The sequence below is a fragment of the Hetaerina americana genome, unplaced genomic scaffold, assembly GCF_022747635.1.
Source record: "Hetaerina americana unplaced genomic scaffold, ioHetAmer1.1.p SCAF_641, whole genome shotgun sequence".
Taxonomy (NCBI): Eukaryota; Metazoa; Arthropoda; class Insecta; order Odonata; family Calopterygidae; genus Hetaerina; species Hetaerina americana.
The window spans coordinates 7,511-22,240 of NW_027287252.1; the positions used below are offsets into that span (position 1 = coordinate 7,511).

General features: G+C 37.8%; 1 non-coding gene across 1 annotated transcript; it reads right to left on the reverse strand.

Moving 5' to 3' along the window:
- Positions 1–13,258: 13,258 nt before the first annotated feature.
- On the reverse strand, positions 13,259–13,375 carry LOC139695805 (U5 spliceosomal RNA). The gene has a single exon (XR_011702397.1). It is a non-coding gene; the product is annotated as a U5 spliceosomal RNA (small nuclear RNA).
- Between the last annotated feature and the right edge of the window lie 1,355 nt (positions 13,376–14,730).

Consider the following 14,730-nt stretch of genomic DNA (forward strand, 5'->3'; position numbering starts at 1 on the left):
ATAATGCCAGCTAGCGACATCCAGAGGGTCGTACACCGCCCGTCGGATGGGACTTTGCCGAATCATGGCACCTCCGTGGCTTTGGCGCTGGACCGTAACCTTTCCTCGCTCCCGGCGGGGGGAAATTCCTGGTGCCTGCAACGTTGGGTCGCATTCCCTTCGTTTTACAGTCTATTTGGGGGGTAGAGTGTACAAACCCACCATCCTCCTCCCCAGTCCCCCCCCCTTTTCTACCTTTCCTTCCCCCCAATTTTCCTCCCCCCGGTCTAAGTGTATATATATGTTGGTCGCCTGTATGTCTGCACCTGAAGATGACGTTGTACGTCGAAACCCGAACCGTGTGTTTGTGAAATAAATCTGTGGAATTACAAAGTATTATTTTAACCGCTTAAGAATGAACAGATTCCATAAAATAACGCCTGAAACCATCGTTTATGGGGTAGAGTCTTTTGTGGTGCATTTTCGTGTGGTGGTGGTGTTTCACATTCTTGCTTGTTGTGTCCTGCCTTGCGTGTTGTAGGATGGCTTTCGTGCTATATCCTTGTGTGCAGTTTTTAGTTGTTTTGCGGTGTATGTGTTTGCATGAGTGTTGGATGAAGGGATTTTTGCATGAGTGTGTGCGCTGCTGTGGGTGTAATTTTCCGTGTTGTTTTTTGCATGTGAAATTTTTCGTTTTTACGGTTGGTGACCTAACACCCCCCGCCACACGCCCTTGCGGCGGCTTGAGGGGTATTACGTAGACGTAGTGATGGAGACGATGCGCAGTACCGCGGTCGGAGGGCATTAAAAGTGTGTGGAAATATAAAGTTTCTATTATTTTTTACCTTCATCACCTGCGTATTATCAAAGCCAACAAGGCACCAAATCTTGAGATGGACTTCGCGATAGAATATTGCAGGAATTAGGTGAAGTTTTTCCTCTGGTAAAGGCAATGAATCGATAACGAGACGAAGGTTGTGATTGATTTTGAGAGAGAGCAAGTTGTGGGAATGGGATATAAGGCTCTGTTGGGTTTAGAAAACAAGATTATTATCACTGTGTGCTCGACCGTTGGAAAATAACTGCAGGGGTGACAAGATTTAAAGATGTGAAGAATCATATGAAACTGCAATTGCTGTATTTCGACCTTCCGTGAGCTGCCTGGAAATGTTTCAAAGCCCTACTATACCCTCCTCCGTTCCCAAATAATTCCTTGCCAGCCTCGTGCCATTTTTTGCATGTGTGTGGGGTGTAAGTGTTCATGCATGAATGTATGCCATGTTTTTTTTATATATGATTTTGTCGTTATTGTATGCGATTTTTTTTTTTTTAATTTTTTCTTTTCTAAATTATGGGTGGTGTCCTAGCACCCCCCGCCACACGCCCTTGCGGCGGCTTGCGGGGTATTAAGTAGATGTAGATGTAGATCTTAGAGCCTCCAACACATTCTGGGCTTTATTCTTTCAGGCCTCATATCTCATTCTAAGAATTTCAATTCCCGATTGACAAAAGGCAACTTGATATCTCCTTGGGGCATTCTCATAATTTCCTTCCGCATAATCCTTATCTCCTTCTTCTTTCAAACCAACTGCATCTAGTTCGCATTGATTTTTCTTAGTGCTCTGGGCATGTCTTTTTATTTTCATAGCTGGTTGATCACTTTTCATAAGCTTGATTGAATTTTAATATTGCTCCTGCATATTCGCATTGTTTATTAATATCTCATATTCTACGTCAAAGAGTAAATTCTGTAATTTTTATTCATTAGAAATAAGATTACTGAGTTTATCTCATATTCTACGTCAAAGAGTAAATTCTGTAATTTTTATTCATTAGAAATAAGATTACTGAGTTTATTGGAGTGTCAGTCATTGCGACTTAAATGTTATGTTATATGAGATGTTTACTTCTAAAATAAATATTCGTGCTGGTTTTATGGAAAATTCCGTAGTCTACAACCGTCTTGACACTCGTGGGCAGAATATATCAATTTTATTGATTGATCATGATATCCACCCTAAGTCGGAGATTTTTCATAATGTCAGGGTTGTGATTACGAATAAGGATAAAATCCCAACGGACACTGTAAAAGATAGGGAAACCACGAAAAAATGTCCTAAATACGAAAAAGTTACGATAATATAGACTCGGTCTTGATTCATTTGATGTAATACCATTATTTAGCGTTAACTTAATGCCTAAGGGTCAAAGACTGTTACGGACTGTACGACGGACCATCGATTTAACTTTGTTTTTCCGAGGGAAATCCATTGTAATATTATACACACCAATTATGGTATTTTTGAGAGCTACCTCAAACCACCAAGCATCATATCAACGGTCTGCTTGACGGAATTTCGAGTGAAAACTAAAATTACGACGAGAACATACCGTATATAAATGTATATGAATATATACAATACAAACCTTTTTATGTATATATATATAAATATATGTATATTTAGTCGCTTTTAACAATACTATTAATTATTTATTTACACGTTACACTATTGTTTATAATTACCACAGCAACGATGCAACAATGTGGCTTATAACTTTCGATGAAAATTCAAGAAATTGACAAATTGTGTAGACCGCGGTTTATTTTTGATAAATAGTTACCACAGCAACGGAGCAACAATGTAGCCTATTACGTTTGATGTTTAAATCTATACAATTGATTAATATTTAAATCAAGGCACACTATTTTGTTTTATCATTACAATAGCAACAGCGCCACTGGTTTGACATTGACGATCGAAAATGTGATGAAAGAAAACATTTTCCGCCACATAATGGAAAATGAGGCCGCGCCCTTTAGATAAGCAATATTGAATTGTTTGTCACAATACATTTTTATATTGACATTGTACACTTTGAGTTCGTTCAATAGTTCTAAAGTTAGTTTTAAACCATGAAGTGCTGCGTTGATGGATTTTAGTTCTGGGGTGGGAAAACTTTGGTCGATATCCCATGCTGGTATCACCACTCCTCCTTGTCCCGGGGTTGCATCCCTGAAGACCACGATGTCTTCCGTTGTTGGCCTTGGTAAGATCATTTTCCGGTTGAAAATTTCGGATTCTTATAGGATGTACCACCATGTCACGTTCCGTTGAAAACTTAAGACGACCTGATCGCAAACTATGCTGGAAAGTTCAAGTGTTATAATCTTATAATATTTTGTCTCTAAAATGAGCAAAATTGAATGTTGAAACTTATCAACTTACAAGAAGTGATCTTATTTTCCATATTATTACATTGTAAAAAGATCTAATTTCATATTTTTTTAAAAGATAATAGTTAAATAATTCGAAGCTACCCCCAAAATATTTTCGTTTGTTCACGTTATAAAGTCTTATGATTAATTTCAACTTAGCCAGAAAAGAATAATGGTTGAAACTTAAATCAGTTCTAGACATAATCTTTATTTATATATATTTAATTACAAAACATCGATTTTAGTTTTAGGTTCACAGCAAAAAATTAATTTATACAACCCACATCACAGAAATCAGGGATCTGTTCACAACGAAAGATCTTCAATTTCGCCCCAGGCAAACTAATTTTTTTCTACTAATCTATTATATTTAGTGAGTTTAAACTTATATAAATACAAATATTAATCTTTTGTACATATGAATAACCTTTCATAATTTCCAAGCCTATTTCAGAATAGCGAAAAGACCATTGTCTAACTAGACACTCCAAGCCTTAAACATCGTCTCCAAAAACAAAACAACGTCGTCTTGCGCATAATTTATGGATTAATTGTTCAACATTTACCCGGGACAAACTTAATCTGATGCATTTCTTGGGGTTTTTTGCTCGCTTTTGGACTGATTTCGCGGATGAAATTGGTTAATTTGGTAGCAATGAACAATAATCAAGCCTATTGAAACATCTTCCTTGCATTTTATTGAAATGAGAAGTGCACTTTTGATGCAAATTGAGGGGGGGTTGTCAATTTTAATCGCTGGATGAAGAAGAATACGAATTTCTTAAAATGAAACAAATGCCTTGGAAACGCCTTAAACATTGACGATAGAAACAGAAGAACGTCGCCTTGCGCTTAATTTATGGAATATTTGTTCAACAAGTACCCGCAAAAAAAATTAAACTGATGCATTTCTTGGGGTTTTTCCTTGCTCTTGGACTAATTTCGAGGTTTAAATTGGTTTATTTGGTTACAATGAACAACAATCAATCAATCCACTGCTTCTCGGGTATCGGCCCTAGGTTCGAAGTAATTGGCATATTGCGGTTCAATTCGCCAAAGAAACAGTGGATACATGGCCCTAGTAGCGGATGATGTGCATTTAACGTGTTGACGACGGGGGCGGCGGTATCCGAACCAACACTATTTTTCCCTTCCCAACGGTCTGCACGCCTGCAAATCCGTTGATTCCGAAAATGTGTGACCAGATGGGGATCTCCAATCGATGAAAGCAGGAGCTGTAAGGGCGGAGTGAACCCGGGCTGGAGAGGAATAAATATAATGCCAGCTAGCGACATCCAGAGGGTCGTACACCGCCCGTCGGATGGGACTTTGCCGAATCATGGCACCTCCGTGGCTTTGGCGCTGGACCGTAACCTTTCCTCGCTCCCGGCGGGGGGAAATTCCTGGTGCCTGCAACGTTGGGTCGCATTCCCTTCGTTTTACAGTCTATTTGGGGGGTAGAGTGTACAAACCCACCATCCTCCTCCCCAGTCCCCCCCCCTTTTCTACCTTTCCTTCCCCCCAATTTTCCTCCCCCCGGTCTAAGTGTATATATATGTTGGTCGCCTGTATGTCTGCACCTGAAGATGACGTTGTACGTCGAAACCCGAACCGTGTGTTTGTGAAATAAATCTGTGGAATTACAAAGTATTATTTTAACCGCTTAAGAATGAACAGATTCCATAAAATAACGCCTGAAACCATCGTTTATGGGGTAGAGTCTTTTGTGGTGCATTTTCGTGTGGTGGTGGTGTTTCACATTCTTGCTTGTTGTGTCCTGCCTTGCGTGTTGTAGGATGGCTTTCGTGCTATATCCTTGTGTGCAGTTTTTAGTTGTTTTGCGGTGTATGTGTTTGCATGAGTGTTGGATGAAGGGATTTTTGCATGAGTGTGTGCGCTGCTGTGGGTGTAATTTTCCGTGTTGTTTTTTGCATGTGAAATTTTTCGTTTTTACGGTTGGTGACCTAACACCCCCCGCCACACGCCCTTGCGGCGGCTTGAGGGGTATTACGTAGACGTAGTGATGGAGACGATGCGCAGTACCGCGGTCGGAGGGCATTAAAAGTGTGTGGAAATATAAAGTTTCTATTATTTTTTACCTTCATCACCTGCGTATTATCAAAGCCAACAAGGCACCAAATCTTGAGATGGACTTCGCGATAGAATATTGCAGGAATTAGGTGAAGTTTTTCCTCTGGTAAAGGCAATGAATCGATAACGAGACGAAGGTTGTGATTGATTTTGAGAGAGAGCAAGTTGTGGGAATGGGATATAAGGCTCTGTTGGGTTTAGAAAACAAGATTATTATCACTGTGTGCTCGACCGTTGGAAAATAACTGCAGGGGTGACAAGATTTAAAGATGTGAAGAATCATATGAAACTGCAATTGCTGTATTTCGACCTTCCGTGAGCTGCCTGGAAATGTTTCAAAGCCCTACTATACCCTCCTCCGTTCCCAAATAATTCCTTGCCAGCCTCGTGCCATTTTTTGCATGTGTGTGGGGTGTAAGTGTTCATGCATGAATGTATGCCATGTTTTTTTATATATGATTTTGTCGTTATTGTATGCGATTTTTTTTTTTTTAATTTTTTCTTTTCTAAATTATGGGTGGTGTCCTAGCACCCCCCGCCACACGCCCTTGCGGCGGCTTGCGGGGTATTAAGTAGATGTAGATGTAGATCTTAGAGCCTCCAACACATTCTGGGCTTTATTCTTTCAGGCCTCATATCTCATTCTAAGAATTTCAATTCCCGATTGACAAAAGGCAACTTGATATCTCCTTGGGGCATTCTCATAATTTCCTTCCGCATAATCCTTATCTCCTTCTTCTTTCAAACCAACTGCATCTAGTTCGCATTGATTTTTCTTAGTGCTCTGGGCATGTCTTTTTATTTTCATAGCTGGTTGATCACTTTTCATAAGCTTGATTGAATTTTAATATTGCTCCTGCATATTCGCATTGTTTATTTTATATCTCATATTCTACGTCGAAGAATAAATTCTGTAATTTTTATTCATTAGAAATAAAATTACTGAGTTTATTGGAGTGTCGGTCATGTCGACTTAAATGCTATGTTATATGAGATGTAGCCCTTTAGTTCTAAAATAAATATTCGTTATGGTTTTATGGAAAATTCCGTAGTCTACAACCGTCTTGACACTCGTGGGCAGAATATATCAATTTTATTGATTGATCATGATATCCACCGTAAGTCTGAGATTTTTCATAATTTCAGGGATATGATTACGAACAACCGTTTAGTCCTATAATCGGCCAAGATTTTAAAATGTAATATTTAACTAGAGTTTATCTTCAGTTCATTAATGAGCCCCTAAGGATAAAATACCAACGGACACTGTAAAAGATAGGGAAACCACGAAAAACTGTCCTAAATACGAAACAGTTACGATAATATAGACTCGGTCTTGATTCATTTGATGTAATACCATTATTTAGCGTTAACTTATGGCCTAAGGGTCAAAGAATGTTACGAACTGTACGACGGACCATCGATTTAACTTTGTTTTTCCGAGGGAAATCCATTGTAAAATTTAACCCACCATTTATGGTATTTTTGAGAGCTACCTCAAACCACCAAGCATCATATCAACGGTCTGCTTGACGGAATGTCGAGTGAAAACTATATAATATATATATATATATATATATATATATATATATATATATATATATATATATATATATATATATTATATACGTATACTTAGTCGCTTTTAATTACACTATTAATTATTTTATTACAAGTTACACCATTGTTTATAATTACCACAGCAACGATGCAACAATGTGGCTTATAACTTTCGATGAAAATTCAAGAAATTGACAAATTGTGTAGACCGCGGTTTATTTTTGATAAATAGTTACCACAGCAACGGAGCAACAATGTAGCCTATTACGTTTGATGTTTAAATCTATACAATTGATTAATATTTAAATCAAGGCACACTATTTTGTTTTATCATTACAATAGCAACAGCGCCACTGGTTTGACATTGACGATCGAAAATGTGATGAAACAAAACATTTTCCGCCACATAATGGAAAATGAGGCCGCGCCCTTTAGATAAGCAATATTGAATTGTTTGTCACAATACATTTTTATATTGACATTGTACACTTTGAGTTCGTTTAATAGTTCTTAAGTTAGTTTTAAACCATGAAGTGCTGCGTTGATGGATTTTAGTTCTGGGGTGGGAAAACTTTGGTCGATATCCCATGCTGGTATCACCACTCCTCCTTGTCCCGGGGTTGGTAAAATCATTTTCCGGTTGAAAATTTCGGATTCATGTAGGATGTACCACCATGTCACGTTCCGTTTGAAAACTTAAGACGACCTGATCGCAAAATATGCTGGAAAGTTCAAGTGTTATAATCTTATAATATTTTGTCTCTTAAATGAGCAAGATTGAATGTTGAAACTTATCAACGTACAAGAAGTGATCTTTTTTTCCATATTATTACATTGTAAAAAATCGAATTTCATATTTTTTTAAAAGATAATAGTTAAATAATTCGAAGCTACCCCCAAAATATTTTCGTTTGTTCACGTTATAAAGTCTTATGATTAATTTCAACTTAGCCAGAAAAGAATAATGGTTGAAACTTAAATCAGTTCTAGACATAACCTTTATTTATATATATTTAATTACAAAACATCGATTTTACTTTTAGGTTCACAGCAAAAATTAATTTATACAACCCACATCACAGAAATCAGGGATCTGTTCATAACGAAAGATCTTCAATTTCGTCCCTGGAAAACTAATTTTTTTCTACTAACCTATTCAATTTAGTGAGTTTAAACTTATATAAATACAAATATTAATCTTTTGTACATAAGAATAACCTTTCATAATTTCCAAGCCTATTTCAGATTAGCGAAAAATCCATTGTCTAACTAGACACTCCAAGCCTTAAACATCGTCTCCAAAAACAAAACAACGTCGTCTTGCGCATAATTTATGGATTAATTGTTCAACATTTACCCGGTAAAAAACTTCACCTGATGCATTTCTTGCGGTTTTTTGCTTTCTTTTGGACTGATTTCGAGGTTTAAATTGGTTAATTTGGTAGCAATGAACAATAATCAAGCATATTGAAACACCTTCGTTTGATTTGTGCGAACTGAAAATTCCAACTTTGAAGCCATTTGTGTGTTGGGGGGAGGGCGAATTTAAGGTTTAATCGCTGGATTAAGAAGGATACAAATTTCTAAAAAAGGGGAGAACTGCCCTTGAAACGCCTAAAACATCGTCTCTAAAAACAAAAGAACGTCGTCTTGCGCGTAATTTATGGATTAATTGTTCAACAATTACCCGCGAAAAAACTAAATCTGATGCATTTCTTGGGGTTTTTCCTTGCTTCTGGACTGTTTTCATGAGTTAACCTGGTTTATATGGTAACAATGAACAACAATCAAGCCTATTGAAACATCTTCGTTTGATTTGTGCGAATTGAAAATTCCAACTTTGAAGCCATTTGTGTGTTGGGGGGAGGGCGAATTGAAGTTGTAATCGCTGGATGAAGAAGGATACAAATTTCTAAAAAAGGGAGATTTCCCTATTAAACGCCTAAAACATCGTCTCTAAAAACAAAAGAACGTCGTCTTGCGTATAATTTATGGATTAATTGTTCAACAATTACCCGCGAAAAAACCAGGCCGTGGTTCGTCGTCGACCTCTTCCTTGCCCTCCACGAACATCTTGTGCCACCGAAAGATCATGTTTCTGGACATGACTGACTCCCCGTAAGCCTGGTTAATCATACCGACAGTGTCGGTAGACGATTTCCCAAGCTTTACCGCAAATTTGATGGAATAACGCTGCTCCAAAAACTTCGCCATCGCGTTCCGTGACGTGGGTCGAGCGTGGAGGTTCGCGTTAACAGAGCTCCTCACTACACCACAGCTCGGAGCCGACTGCCTTTTTCAGCGTCGCTTGCCAACATACCCCCCTCCAATCGCAGCCCGTCAGAGTGGTGCTGGGCGCGCCTGGAGCGGCGGGAAAAAATCAGTACACTTATTTTACGGTCGAACCCTGTATTATATATATATGTATTTAAACTACTCACAGAAATGTATCGAAATGAACAACAGTATGTAGTAATTGACTACAGGTCATGCTAATAAGACACATTGCAATACCCTTTGACATATTGCATCATCTCCTCAAGCAGCTATTCCATTGGATTCACTTTAAATAAAAACTTCAACACTTTCAATCCACTGATTCATGCAGCAGTTTTATTCCCCGTTTCCTTGGGTCCACCAAGTTAAAAAATTTCCTACTGCTACTTAATAACATCTATACTTAAGCAAAGCATTGTCAATGAATCAGTTATGGAATCACTCTTAGCTTTTATAGCCATTAAAAGTTATTTGAAATGTAAACCAACCTTGAATCATGCGTCCGGAATTCGAATAATCAGGAATTTGGTTCACTCGAAATATGTTTGTGGTTTTATGTAATAAGGTTGCAATTCTATCGCTGTGTGCTAAATGACACTCGTTGGCCCATTTGGTATTATTAAGTGATATGTAATGGGATTCTTTTTTACAATTCCCAAAGTTTGAGTCCGCTGTAACGCGATTGTTTATTTAATGATTTGCAACCTTTAGTATTAAACCTTAACAATCACTGTTTATTTAATGTCTTGGCAACGGTTCATAGCATAACTTTATTTGCAATAACTTGCCTGCATGTGTGTACATTCTTTCGTCTTTTTGGAGTGCTTTCAAGCGAATTACATGTTAATTTCTTGGTGGATTAACCGATATAATACAGTCACAGAAACGCAGTTGGCTGGTTAATAGCGAAACAGCAGGTATCTCGGTCGTAATATGATAATTGACAGTGTGGTTGCCACCAAATAGCAAGCAAGCAGTGTTGGAGTTGCCTACATTTCTTCTTGAGACGACCACGGCTTCAGTTCAACGAGTTTCTTCTAAATCTTCAACCAGTTCTCTTCTGAGAAATCTGTTTATACCTCCCCCCCTTTCTCCCGAGGCCTGGGTTTTCCATTTTCGCCCCAGCAGTACGCCAAGGGGGCCCACGGCGACCTTTCGTTCTCAAATCCCCTTGTATGACCCTCTCTCTCTCTCCCTCTCCCCTCTTTTGCTGGTAATTAGCCGTACTCGAACCTTTTCTTGACCGTGCCAAGAAATTAGGGCAATCGCCAAGTTTTCTTCTTGAAATACGAACGTGTGTATGTACAAGGCAAATGTATCATTTTCTTTGGAAATTTCGTTTTAGCCTCTTGTTTTCTTAACAATTACAAAGCGTCGGTGCATTTCTGGCAAAGGTCTTCTTTTCGGGTGAACATGAAGTGTGTAGAATGCAATAGGCATTTTTCATCTTCACAAAACGTAACGCATACCTCTTAGAATACCTCCAATGAGTCGAATATTTTTTCTCTTGTTAAATTGTCCGTTATCTTTAAATCCATAGCTCATGCAGTTTATGTACAATTTAAATTGAACTAGTAAAAAAAACCATAAACCCAGTAATCAACCCGATGGTCGGTTTAGTAGGGGGATTGTAGAGATGACACGGCACTAAGCCCTATACGGCGTGTGAAAATTAACACATCAGGGTATTAAGGGGGCCAGATCCTTTCCCTGTGCCGGTCTCCCTGGAAGACCTGGTACTCGAAAATTCACATGTCTAAGGCTCTGCCCAGAGTGCCTTGCACTGGAATCGAACCCGGGTCCCTCCTTTCAGTAGTCCAACGCTCTACCCACTGGTCTACCGAGACCTTAGAATTAAACCTTAGCAATCACTGTTTATTCAATGTCATGGCAACGATTCATAGCGTAACTTTATTTGTATTAATCCGATATAACGTATATATGTTCATTATTCCGTGTTTTCGGATGTTACAATAGCGTGCTCTCAATTGAGTAATTAGTCAATTTCTGTGTGGATAAACCGATATAGCGAAGCAACTAGTATTTTAGGCGTAATATGATAATTGTCGGTGATTGCCACCAAATAGCAAGCAAGCAGTTTTTGAGTTTTGAGTTTTCTTTTGGAGACGACATTTCTTCTTGAGACGACCACGGCGTCAGTTCAAGGAGTTTCTCGTTGACCCCTCCCCCAGTCCTCTTCTGAGAAATCTGTTCAAACCCTCGCCTTGGAATTTTCCATGTTCGCCTACGCAGTACGCAAGAGGGGGCCCACGGCGACCTTTCGTTTTAAAATCTCCTTCTATGACTGTCTCTCTCTTCGCCCTCTTCCGCTGGTTTAGCCAAGCCTCCGTACGCAAACCTTTCTTGACCATGCCAAGACATCAAGGCGTATTCAGGAAGTTTTCTTCTTAAAATCCAAACAAAGATACGATTGTGTACCAAATGTATTCCTTCGAAATTTCGTATTTGAATATTTATTTTCTCATCAATTTGGAGACGTTTGTGCATTCTTCGGAGGTCTCTTCAGTTAAAATTCGTCCAAACTGATTGCGAATGAAATCGTGATACCTATTGAAAAGGTAGATCTAGTTTAGTCGTACTAACATATTCAAATCCAAGAAGTGAAAGGCAGATGGCATAAGGACTGTTAATTGTGACCAGATACATTTAAAATGTAATTGAAGATGGAAAAAAGTTAAGATATAATGAGATTAAGACAGTGGATAATGCGTTATATTTGCGAACATCGCTTTCAGCTGCAATTTCACTCTGCTATGGATGTGGTAATTTTCAATAATAATCTATTTTTGGAATATCTTCCGGAAACACTATTGGTTTATGCCATTACGTTTTCGGTCTTTAAGCTGTGCAATAAATTATTAGTTTAAGTAATAACTTTGGAAAGGTGGTGTATATTCAATTTAAATTAGAAATATAATTTGCATCAGAACTATTTACTTGTATAAATAGTATTTGAAAGGTACCGCGTGTGTTAATTATTTGCTAATGAGTTGAATTATATCTTTTAAACAGAAGTTAAGAAGGAAATAATATTTTGGAAAACGATAACTCGTGGAAAATACTATTTGGGACCTTTCAGAAACCTCAAGTATATTTGATGTAGATCGCTTGTACTGATTGCTGTTTTTTATTATTATATGTGTATCCGTTTCGTTTTAATTCTTAGCTGAGGTGGTGTATTATTCTTAATTACTGTAGTCATAATCAGTATTTCAATCCTAAGATTGGTTTACTGCGGCCCTCAATTCTAATCTATTCAATATCCATTCCCCCAATTCTTGATACTTCTCTGTTTCACGTCCTTCTTAATTTGTCCTGTATGTTCATGTCTCTTCGTCTTCCTCGTGGATCTTCTTATTCATGAATTAGCGTTCTTATCTTGGGCTATTGTTCGCTTGATGTCCGTCGAACTTCTTACGTTCCATGTTACGAATACTGCTGGCCAGGTACGTAGATGAAGGATGTTCCACTTGCTCTAGTTTCACTCATCGTATTGTGATATGTCTCCATTCGGCTTCCATCTTCCGCACACATACAATGAGTTAAGTTTTATTCTTGTTGATGCTGATATTAAATATTCCCCCTGTACTAGATTGTCCATAGGGACTTTGAGAGTTGCTTGCAGGTGTCCTCATTCTCGCGTTTCCGCCGCCACTGCCATTGTCATGTGTGCAAACCTGAGTGTGTTGATGTCTTCTCCATTTACATTGACTCCTTTTATAACCAATTCCTACGTTTCTTGTATTGCTTCTTAAGTTGAATATTGCTGACGCGAGAATCTTATAATAATCAGCAGGTATTTGGTGTACTCTCTGGTGGCAAATAGGCTGGTATTGCCCAAGGGTACATCTATGTATGAATAGATGAGGTTTCATATTTGCTTTTGAAAGAAGTAAAAGAAACCAAACATGCATAAAATTGCTTCATAAGTTCAGTTTACCTCTTCTAGCCGATGTAAAGGTTTTTTTTCATTATTTGCAAACTTCACGTCAGGTGATTTATAACCATCATTGGACAACTACCGCAATCGTTTTTTCTGAAATTGTATAATACTCCGTCCCTTTTATGAAGGACTTCATTTCTAATTAATCTCTCCAGTGTTTACCAATTATTTGGCCCAACAGGGTTGAGCACAGTCAAAAATTGTCTTGTAAGACAGATATGATCCCCTCCACGGAAATCTTTAGTAAAAGGCGAAAGATTTATTCGCTTGAAGGGAATCCAGTATGACTATACAATGAAAACTGAACAACGCAATTTTAAATAGACTTCTGGTACACTTCGTGAGGTGACTTCTGTGGGAAATCAAAAATTCATTTCACTATATTAAACCATTATTTTGAATACTATAAAACCAATAAAATAAGTACAATGAACTTAATTTAAGGCGTTTCAATGCTTTTTACTCCATTTCACACTTAATAGTAATAGTAATAAAAAACTCTTGTGTCCGACAAATTTTGCGAAATAGCCATCTCGCGGAAGTTTAAAAACTTCCAAGAAATGACATTTCTAGAGAATATATTACTGCGTCAGTAATTCCTTTTGGAGCGACAAAACCTTAATACTTTACAGAGAATAAGAAAATTAAAGACAAAAGTTAAATATTTTAAATGATGAATTTATTGAGAAGGTCAGCTTGAGTATTTATAATGCCTACATTCATGTTCCACCTTATTCATTTAATTAAATTATTAGGGCAACCCATAGCGTTCAAGTTCTCGAAATACTTAAGCAGAGAGAGAATTTTTAGTTCCATTCCATGTCCCACGTAGTCCTGAAACCGAGTAGAAAGTTTGAATAACATTTCTAAGACGAGATCCACTCTTTTATACTCTGCATTGAGCCCTAATCAATCATTTTAATTTAGAATTAGCGCGGGTTTTATAGAAATAGACGTTGCATTACTATAAATGGAAAAAAACTTAAGTCTACGTGTATTCCAAGATCATATTTACATTCAATGACGTGTGTTCATTACGTGGGTGATTTACGGGTACATTCGTTGATAGGAGAAAGATTTCAATGCATTATATAATAATAATCGTCCTTGTGGACTATGATCTGGGTGAAACTGTGTACATGCATCCATAGAAGATCATTCCACATAATAATAACGAATATTTGCATTTGTTGTTGTAACAAATGTATCCATGCACAAATACCTTTTCCCGTGGATGGGGGATTCGGAACAAATTCCCGAAGAGGATTGGACAATCCTGGACATGACCTCTCTAATTGTTCGTGGTGGAAATAAGATACGAAAGGCACAGTTTCACTGCCTGTAACAAGAGTTTCAGAAGGCTAGAATATTATAGGTTTCTTCTTCCGTATATTATCTATTATGCGGGCATGGTAACCGTTGTTAAAGGCTATGTGATTGATCGCATTGAGCTCTTTCAGCATCTCTTCTGAGCTATTCATATGGATGAAATTGATGATGCCTTTTTGCATAATATTGGCGAATTCCGTCCAAGTTTCTTCCACGTGGACATGCCTTGAGCGGGTTTTAAACTCGGGTAGTGAAGAGTTTAATTGATTGGCCAATGTTTCAAAGTCTGCTTTATGGTGATTATAAATTTTTC